The following is a 6,658-nucleotide window of genomic DNA, read 5'->3' as shown; positions in this document are numbered from 1 at the left end:
AATTCTGAGCAGGTTTCGTCCTACTGCTCTGGGCAGGTGCCCATGTCTCTCCTATCTAGAGCAACAGCTTCTTGCCTGGCCTCCCTGCCTACCCGTGCTCCCTCTACTCCCTGGTTTCCAAACTTCGCTGCATTCCGGAATCCCCAGGGAGCTTCTCAAAACCTGATGCCCAGGCCACACTGTAGTCCAGTTGAAGGAAAGTCCCTACCGCTGCTTCCAAGCATCAGTGCTTGCCAGAACTCCTCGGGTTATCCACTGTCATGCAGCCCAGGTTGGAAGGACACCTCTGCCTGTCCCCACACTGCCTGTTCTCTTCTCAAAAGCCAGGTGGAAGTGGTACAGTTATTTTAAAATTTGTCTAGCAGGTCTTCTTGCTTTTACTGGAAAATCCTCCAAGGGAAAAAACAATAAAAAGGCAGTAGGAGCAGGTCATTCCCATTCATTCAAAAAACAGTTGTCTGGCTAGCACCGTGGCTCTCACCTGTAGTCCCAGCACTTTGGGAGGCCAAGGCAGGAGAACTGCTTGAGCCCAGGAGTTCAAGACCAGCCTGGGCAACATAGCGAGACCCTGTCTCTACAATATATTTTGTTTTCATTAGCCGGGCATAGTGCCTGTGGTCTCAGCTACTTGGGAGGCTGAGAAGGGAGGATCACTTGAGGCCTGGAGGTTGAGTCTGCAGTGAGCTATGATCACACCACTGCACTCCAGCCTGGGTGACAGAGTGAGACCCTGTCTCTTTTTTTTTTTTTTTTTTGAGACAGAGTCTTGCTCTGTCACCCAGGCTGGAGTGCAGTGGCTTAATCTTGGCTCACTGCAACCTCCGCCTCCCAGGTTCAAGCAATTCTCATGCCTCAGTCTCCCAAGTAGCAGAGATTACAGGCACGCACCACCACACCCAACTAATTTTTGTATTTTTAGTAGGAGACGGGGTTTCACCATGTTGGCCAGGCTGGTCTCGAGCTCCTGACCTCAAGTGATCCCCCCTCCTCGGCCTCCCAAAGTGCTGGGATTATAGGCATGAGCCACCACACCAGGCTGACCCTGCCTCTTAAAAAGAGAAAAAAGGCCAGGCACGGTGGCTCACACCTGTAATACCAGGCCGAGGAGGGCAGATCATGAGGTCAGGAGTTCGAGACCAGCCTAGCCAATATGGTGAAACCCGTCTCTACTAAAAACACAAAAATTAGCCTGGTGTGGTGGTGTGCACTTGTAATCCCAGCTACTCGGGAGGCTGAGGCAAGAGAATCATTTGAACCCTGGAGGCGGAGGTTGCAGTGACAAGAGATTGCACGATTGCATTCCAGCCTGGGCGACAGAGTGAGACTCCGTCTCAAAAAAAAAAAAAAAAAAAAGAAAGAAAAAAAAAGTTGTCAAGTCCCTAATATTTTCCAGGTACTGGGAATACAAAGATGAAAAATACATGAGTGTCCCCCACAACAAAGTCAAACAAAGACATTTCCTCAGGGGACAGAAGTATACACAGCATTGTGATAGGTGCTATGGCAGAGGACAGCTCCACGGCATCCAGTAGTCACTTCTAAACCTGAGGTGGGGAGGAGGCCAGAAGCCTTACCAGAAAGGAGGCCCTTTCCAGCTTCGCCATCTTCATCTCCACTTGACTTTGGCCTCCCACAGACGGCCAAGCCTACTTCCTGGATCTAGCTTGAGTTGAACAGTTTTGCCTCACAAATCTCAAATTCTAAAATCTGTCTGAGCTCACCATGAATTATAAAGCCTTTTATAATTCATGTGACAACTCGTGCCATGAGCTGTGGCTCCTGTCTCCCTTTCCGGCCTCAACTCTTGCCATTTGCCATGGGACCCTACAGTCCAGCCTCCAGCTTCTGGGCCTTGTGTATTCTGCTCTCCTCCCAGGAGGATGCCTCCAGGACCGGCACAGAGCAGGGCTCTCTGGGTGGAGGAAACTGAACCAGCGCCTGGGATGAAGAAGGTGAGGGTGTGTGCAGGAATCGCCATAGCTCAAGTAGGCTGAGGCCAGTGCCCCAGGACAGGGAGGGGTCTCCTTTAGTGTCAGCATCTCCCGGAGAGCTGGTCAAACCACAAGTTCCCGGGCCCCACCCCAGAGATGCTGCATCCTGGGTGTGAAGCGGGGCCTGAGAGTTTACCTTTCCAACACACTCCTGCACGATGCAGCCAGCTCTGGACCATGGGAGGTGACACGGAGTGAGGAACAGGGAGAGACGAGAATAGAAGATGGACTTAAAGAAGATGTATCTGTCAGCATAGGACTTTAGGATGAACTTTATTTATTTATCGTGTACCTACTATGCTTCTGACTCTGGAAACAGCAAGAAGAAAAATAACATAGTTCTTGATTTCAGAATAATTTTAGGTCTGGTGCCGTGGCTCATAACTGTAATTCCACATAATGACAGCACTTTGAGAGGCTGAGGTAGGAGGATTGTTTGAAGCCAGGAATTTGAGACCAGCCTGAGCAACTAAGCAAGACCCTGTCTCTACAAAAAAAGAAGAAGGAGGAGGAGGAGGAAAAAAAGAAGAAAGAAGAAGAAAAAGAAAGAAGAAAGAAAAAAGAGTCAGGCTTGGTGGCACACCCCTGTAGTTCCAGCTACTCAGGACAAGAGGCTGAAGTGGGGAGGATCCTTTGAGCCCAGGAGTTCAAGGCTGCGGTGAGCTATGATCACACCACTACACTTCTGGCCTGCCTGGACCACAGAGAGAGACGTAATTTTTTTTTTTTAAAAAAAGAGAAATTATTTTAGCCCAGTGGGAGAAGCAGAGAAATACGCAGATGATTTTAACACACTATGGTGAGACTGAGGGAGGTGCATCCGGGTGGATGTGTAATTGCAGAGCGGAAGCTGCAGAGGAGTGACCACATCTGCCCCAGGGCTTGGACGCCCAGTGGAATTCCAATAGCAGGGTGTGAAGTAGATTTGAGGGTGAGGCTGGATGCTGTGGCTCAAGCCTGTAATCCCAGCACTTTGGGAGGCCAACGCTGGTGGATCAAATGAGGTCAGGAGTTCAAGACCAGCCTGGCCAACATGAAATATTAAAAATACAAAAATTAGCCGGGCATGGTGGCTGGTGGGGGGTGCCTGTAATCCCATCTACTTGGGAGGCTGAGGCAGGAGAATTTCTTGAACCTGGGAGGCGGAGGTTGCAGTGAGTTGAGATCACGTCACTGCACTCCAGCCTGGGCAACAAGAGCAAGACTCTATCTCAAAAAAAAAAAAAAAAAAAAAGATTTGAAGGTGAGGGTGGCAGGGGAAGAGGCAGAGAACATTGAGACTGTGTTGTAATAGTCCAGGGATTGAAGTCTGTTCTCATTTCATTACAGTTTTCCGTCTGTCCAGCTCCACCACTAAATAGTGTCTTTATTCCGAGGAGCTACCTGATTTGGGACTCAGTCTTCCTACAAGGCAAAAAGAGAAGACCTGGATGCTCCACGTGGTCCAGACATGGAGCGAGTGAACCGAGCTCTCGCCACGCCGCACAATCTCCTCAGCCTCCTGCTCAATGTGCTTTCATTGGAAATGCTTATTGTAAATGATGACACTTTTTTAAAACCAAAATTCAATTAAATTCAATACATATTTATTGGGCACATGCTTCATTTAAGTTCCTGGTTTACAAAGATCCTTTCCTACCCCTGAGGACCTCATAATCTGTAGGAGAGTAAATAGAAACAGCTGAGAATGATCATGTAAAATCCACACATAGCCTCTTGCACACATATCCCAGAAAAGAAAGGACAAAACTTTAAACACATCCATGCCTTTGGTTTTGGAAATGTTATGGATTTTGAGAGTATCAAATGCAGTACATTCTCCTATTATTGAGAGTTAGGTAGCTCAGACAATCTTTACAGAGATATGAAAAGATAGGTTGAAAAAATAAGTCTCCAGTTTATTTGGAGTTTGCTATTTAGGAAAAAATGCAATGTAAGTGTCTCAGGGTTGGCTGGGTGTGATGACGCATGTCTGTAATCACAGTGACTCAGAAGGCTTCAGTGGGATGGATGGTTGAGTCCAGAAGTTCGAGACCAGCCTGAACAACATAGCAAGAGCCCGTCTCTAAAAACATTTTTTTTTTTTTTTTAATTAGCTGGAATGGTGGCACGTAACTGTAGTTCCAGCTACTTGGGAGACTGGGGCAGGAGGATCACTTGAGCTGAGGAGTCAAGGCTGCAGCGAACCATGATCATGCCACTGCACTCCAGCCTGAGCAACAGAACAAGACCTTGTCTGGAAAAAAACAGAACAAAACAAAAAACCCACAAAAGTTACAGGTTGAAGCAGACAATATGGTACCAAGATTCATAGTAAAATAATGGGAATCACTTATGTACTCTATTTTACTTAGTCATTGCATTTAAAATCTATGATGAAATATACAATTGTATGAATAATGTCGTTTAAAACTAGTGGAAGGCTGGGCATGGTGGCTCACACTTGTAATCCCAGCACTTTGGGAGGCTGAGGCAGGTAGATCACTTGAGGTCAGGAGTTTGAGACCAGCTTGGCCAACATGGTGAAACCCCGTCTCTACTAAGTATACAAAAAATTAGCCAGGCGTGGTGGTGGGTGCCTGTAGTCCCAGCTACAAGGGAGGCTGAGGCACGAGAACTGCTTGAACCTGGGAGGCAGAGGTTGCAGTGAGCCGAGATCACACCACTGCACTGCAGCCTGGGTGACAAAGCAAGACTCTGTCTCAAAACAAAAAAACAAACAAACAAACAACAGTGAAAGAACTGGTAAGAAGAAATCAGATCTGCCTTAAATTTGGGATCTGCTAAAATAGTGGCTCTGTGATACATTGTAGCAAGTCAACGGATAGTCTCTGCCTTTAGGCAAAGTGATGAATATTAATCACGAAAGCTCCCCCAATTTAAGCAATCAAGTAGACAGAACCAAATTCGGCATATTGTAAGAGCTCTGGTCTTCCAGCCAGACTGCCTGGTTTCTGACTGCAGCTGTTACTTCCTAGCTGTGTGTTCTTGGACAAGTTACTCGATCCTCCTGTGCCTCAGTCCCCTTGACAGTAAAATGAAGATGATGGTAATAGTATCTGTCCATGACTAAATGAGTCACTCCACAGCCCAAGGCAAATGCTCCATCAGTGCTCAATATTATAATTGTGATCATGATGGTGTTAAGCATCTAGGTTTGGGGTCAGGATCTATCTACGAAATAATTCCTGACAAAGTTTTCAGAGATCCTGGAATCCATTGATGAGGGTGGTTGCAGTGTCTCCTCTCTAGAATATTTTAGAAAAGAAAAGGCTAAGAGGCTGGACGGGGTGGCTCATGCCTGCAATCTTCGCACTTTGGGAGGCTGAGGAGTGTGGATCACTTGAGCCCAGGAGTTTGAGACCAGCCTGGCCAACGTGGTGAAACCTTGTCTCTACTAAAAATACAAAAATTAACCCAGGATGGTGGTGCGTGACTGTAGTTCCAGCTACTTGGGAGGCTGATATGGGAAGATTGCTTGAGCCCGGAAGGCAGAGGTTGTAGTGAGCACTCCAGCTTGGGCGATAGAGTAAGAACAAGAAAAAGAAAGAAAGAAAGAAAAGAAAAGGAAGGGAGGGAGGGAGGGAGGAAGAGAGAGAGAGAGGGAATGAAGGAAGGAAGGAAAGAAAAAAGAAAGAAAGAAAAAGAAAGAGAAGGAAAGAAAAGAAAGAAAAGGAAAGAAAGAAAAGAAAAGAAAAGAAAAGAAAAAAAGATGCTAAGGGATAGTTATCTGGCTAGCCTTAGCTAGTGATAGGAGGAATGGATTAAAGATACTAGTAAACCGTAATGTCCACACATGGATGCATCTAATCCTTACCACACACTAGTGGGGTGGGAATTATGATCCTCATTTGACAGGTAACAAGACCGACTGGATGAATGAGTGTTCCACAGCTAGATCTGTTCCTACTCCTAGAGGATAATAAATGGCAAGACTGGGCTTTGAAATCAGGATGTGGCTTTGAATTCTGGGTGGGCTAACTCCTAGATGTGTGACCTGGAACAAGCACGTTGCCTCATGTTTTTTCAGTAGTGCTTGGCATACAAGAAGTGTTCAACAGCTGGCCCAGTGATAATCTAGAATCACTGCAGCACAGTGGGGAGCGGGAATCTTGTAACCTGGGTTTTCACCTCAGCGTGTGATCATGGGGTAGAGAGCTTTGAAACCTACTTGAACTTCAGTTTACTCATTTGTAAAACGGGAAGAATAGCACCAACTTTGGAAGATCATCCTGAGCTTAACGCTGTAGGAAGTAGAGGTCAATGTGAGTGGACGGTGGAGCCAGGACTGTAGCCCAGGTCTTTCGGGTCATGCTGTGTGCTCTTCCACTTCCCTGCCTCACTGCACAAATGCGCTCCCCACGCCCGCCCACGGACGCCCCAGGGGCGCCAGGCGCTGCTCTAGGCTGAGACTCAGCCGACTCAGACAAGGGCCCTGCCCTCTCGCCCCATCTCATCCTGGAGAAGAGTACCCTCTTCTCAGAACAAGCATCTCATTTCCGTGCACTTGAACTTCGTTTGTGGCAGTGCAGGGTACTTTGCAAAGCTAAAAAGTAGTTTATGCAAAAGGGAGACTCTTTTTCCTTAGAGGATTTGCCAAGTTGTAATCACAAATTCTTTTTGAGATACACGTAAATTTTTTTTAAAGCTAAATAAGATTTCCCCCC

General features: G+C 46.8%; 1 non-coding gene across 1 annotated transcript; it reads left to right on the top strand.

Moving 5' to 3' along the window:
* Positions 1-331: 331 nt before the first annotated feature.
* Positions 332-393, top strand: LOC112129989 (U7 small nuclear RNA). The gene has a single exon (XR_002912313.1). It is a non-coding gene; the product is annotated as a U7 small nuclear RNA (small nuclear RNA).
* The last annotated feature ends 6,265 nt before the right edge of the window (positions 394-6,658 follow it).

The sequence above is a fragment of the Pongo abelii genome, chromosome 17, assembly GCF_028885655.2.
Source record: "Pongo abelii isolate AG06213 chromosome 17, NHGRI_mPonAbe1-v2.0_pri, whole genome shotgun sequence".
NCBI classification, from domain to species: Eukaryota; Metazoa; Chordata; class Mammalia; order Primates; family Hominidae; genus Pongo; species Pongo abelii.
This window is presented reverse-complemented; position numbering and strand designations above follow the sequence as displayed.